The sequence below is a fragment of the Teleopsis dalmanni genome, chromosome 1 (assembly GCF_002237135.1).
Source record: "Teleopsis dalmanni isolate 2A chromosome 1, ASM223713v2, whole genome shotgun sequence".
NCBI classification, from domain to species: Eukaryota; Metazoa; Arthropoda; class Insecta; order Diptera; family Diopsidae; genus Teleopsis; species Teleopsis dalmanni.
Genome location: NC_051846.1, coordinates 70,984,794 through 70,988,871, shown reverse-complemented (window position 1 = coordinate 70,988,871; position 4,078 = coordinate 70,984,794).

The following is a 4,078-nucleotide window of genomic DNA, read 5'->3' as shown; positions in this document are numbered from 1 at the left end:
CTGCTACAAAAAAAAAAGCAAAATAAAATTAAAAATTATTATAAGCATTTTGCAATAATTGTTAAGCTCTTTTAAAGAAAAAAAGCATTACATATTTTCTTCCGCTAGAATTTATTAGTGATCAATATGTATTATTCATCATTTTTCTTCATCACAAAGTCATTTAGGTGTGCGGGAGTGAAAAGTGAAAAAGTCTGAACAAAATCGAATGTTTTTGATGAATGAACAAAAAATTTTGAACTGAAATTAATTGAATTAGTAAAGTTCTTCGTTGTTGTTGTTGTATTAACGGCAATTGCTGTTATTGTAGTTGAATATATGCAGCAGGCATAAGCAAAACAATAGCAACAATAACACCAACGCATATGTCAAAAATGACAGATCGTCCCATCCACAAACGCTTAAGTTTAATTTTGTTGTTGTCTTTCGAAAAACTACAAAAAAAAACTGAACAAAATATGAACGATAACAACAACAACAGTAACTAAAATATAAAAACAAAATTTCAGATGTCAGCCATATTGTTTCAATTTTAATTTCCGGCTCGCGTACTGCATAAATTTGCTTTGATTTCCCACAAGTGTTTGTTTGTGTACGATTTTGAGATGAGTTGAGTTCTTGTGTGTTGAATTGAGTTCGTTGAACAACAAAGGGAAAGTGTAGTGAAGTGTGTGGGAGTATGTTTAATTTTGTTATTTTATGCAGATTGAGAGTTCAGCATATGCACGTAAGTGTGTAGAATGAGTGTGAGCGTGAGTGTGAGTGATTGAGGTGTTTGCATGTGTGCTTATTAAAGATGGCGTACATGTTGACATGATGAATTTGACTGTGCTTTTTTTTCAAGCTTCAACTTACAACAACAATAATAATAACAACGACCGCTTGCAGTGAAAACACACACACCAACAAAAAAAAACAAAACACACTCACTGTACGCTTTCTTCTGCTCTTATTAGCAAAGCGATGCCTTTTATTAAGTTTACATTTGCATAAAGTAGTTTACATTGCTTCTGTTTATGTGTGCAAGCTTTCTCATGTGTGTGTGTGTGTGTATGTGTGCGTGTGTGTGCGTACATCAGTTGACACCAACAACTGCAACATGTTTTGCACATAGACTCGACATGCTCAAACGTTGACGGGGCTTTGATGGGGCTTTCACACATATCAACATATCAGGGAAGGACTTGCTCTCGACTTTGATTTGAAATGCAATTAATTTTTGCATAAATCAACGTAGCATTTGTTTGTTTGTCCGTCTGTCCAACTGTCTGTCTGCTTATTTATTTATTTGTTTGGCTCAATGTGCGCATATTAATGTGTGTCAAGCAAACCATTCGCCCCGTCCACCCCGTAATGCTCATCTTTTATAAATTTTGAAATTGACACAAAATTTCAAATGCAAATTTTACTAAAATTTACGCAGCGGAAATGGCGGAAATACACGTTTGTTTGCTTTGTCTTTTATCCGAGCTCACATGGGCATATGTCCGCAGCTACTGACACCAATCACGTTTTCCGTTCTATTGAAGAAAAATGGCCAAATTAGCAAAACGAGCGTAAAACATATAATGAGACCCGCTCTTGTCCCTACAGGCACATTTCCATTTGTAATAAATCCACAAAATAGCGAATGGGAATTGTAAGTCAAAGTCGCTAATTTACACCCGTTGACATGGCATTTAATGTAGATTTGTTACCGGAAGCATATGAAGGCATTGAAACGCTTTGATGTTACTATTTCTGATTATTAAGTATATTGGGTTCGATTAGATTACCATGACAGTCATTCTAATCGACCATTTTACTAAGTCCCTATTATCCATTGTGAAGTTAACACAGATCTTAATCTGGGATCTTAATTGTTAATGAACCAAGGAACCATCTCAAAGCCTTTAAAAAGCGCAGAATGTTGTGATACTGGACACTTCTATAAGAGAGCTAAAGAGAACTTCAGGTCTCAACCATCTAAAAAATGCGTTCTACTTTTGACTAAAGTACTAAGTCCGTACTATCCATTGTGAAATTATCACAGTACTTAAAGTAGACCTCTTTTGAAGCTATGTAGCTGCAATCTATCATTTTTGCCGTCTGTGTTTTGCATTTTCATGAAATACTGACATTAATATTTTCTTGATAATTACATTTTCTCATTGATGGATTATTTGTCTTAACTTTTTTATATGATTAGCTTTCACAAATTAAAACAAAGTGGGACTGTTCTCTTGTCCAACGTTTGTTTAACCTCATGAATATATTTGATGTATCCAAGTGTTATTATCATTGTTAATAAAAAATCTTTTCGCTAGTAAATAAAAAATATCGTTATAAAAGATGGTTGAACATTTGGAGTGGTTAAGACTTGTAAACAGATTAGTGTGTGTAGTCGTCACTGAATAAATTCAATGGAAGCGATTTTTCTCCATATAGGACACAATTCAAGTAAATAATGTAAACTTGTATAATCGAAGAAGAACATTCTACTACGAAAATTTTATCCAGAAAGATCAAGTTAAGCATATATTAAGCTGTACTGCGGTTTATAACCGTATATGGGGATGAAATATATCAGATGATGAAAAACGAGTGAGATAGAATTCGAATAATGCTTTGACTAATTTAATAGGAAGCTGTGGGCTAAAATGAACTCAGTTGAAGCGACCATATATGCTAAAAACCAAGTATAAAATACAAAGTTTTGTGATCAAAATAAAAACATGCTACCTCTAAAACTCTACCTAGAAAGAAAAAGATGTGAACAGATGGCTGGCGTCATATAACCACATATGGAAGTGAAATATATCAGATGACAAAATTAGAGAAAGACATACTTATACTATAACATACAGCATATTGTTATAGTTCTATATATTGTTATAGAAAAGAAAAAATTTTGAAGACTTCTTTGGCTAGTTCATATATAAAACGCTATTGACATAAGCTAGACCGACTTATAGATGATGATACAATAATGCTTTTTAAGCAAATATAGAGACTATACTAATAGATCTATGTGTTTGGAATACCTATCGAAAGAATACATCAGATATATTAGAATGTAAAATCCTGAAAAAATGTAAAAGATTATGGTAAAGAAAAAAATGAATAGATTGACTTAAAAACAATTTGAGAACATTGTAGATGTACTACTGGAGAACAGTGGAATAGTTTGCTTTATCAGTCTTTTGGGTATTGTTTAACACTGTTCTCAAGTCTAATTCTACGTTAAAATGGATCGATGCATTTCATATCGATATTAAAATTTCAGAACGCTCAAATTACGTGATCACTTTAAAAAGTATTCAGAACTAATGATCCATGAGTTTGATGTTAAGATTTATATACCTAATATCATTGGTTATAGTAATACCTTTAACAATGCAGTTCAGAAGCGTTGAGTGTGCTATTACTCCTTTTTGGGCTATATTATATGTATGGATATTAATCGAATTAATAATATAGTATATGTGTAAGCATTATTGTTTAAATAGCAACATAAACTGAGAAAATATTCTGATACCTTGTAGGACCCAAATTTTATTTTCTGTGTAACATAACGACTATCAGGTAAGAAAATGGATCGTAAGCTGATATATATATTCGTTGATTATATTTGAAATGCACTAAAAATTGGTGAAGAGTGATTCTGTTTTCACAATATTTCAATGAAAATATCTAATATTGGTCAGTGAGCTCCTTTAATCGCCCAGTCTTAATAACAAAATGAAGCATTTTATACGAACTCTGTCTATAATTAGAGTATTTAAGGTTTTGTTAGTGCTAGAGCATTTTTCTCTACCAAGTAGCGCAAATTTTTCATTACATTAAGACTCTCAATATTAATCTGTTATATTTCCTATAATGAATATATAATAAAATTTCTGCTGGTATTATAATATACCTATTTTTAATGGCTTAGATAAGTATTTTCTTTTCCTGGTAGCAGTCACAATGTTCGCTTGGTTAGATGACCAAAAGCATTAATACTTCTACTGATATCCATCACAATGTTCATTCTCCTGATATTAGTGACAATGTGTCTACTTCTTAAAGCTGAAGTGAATCTCTTACATATTTGAAT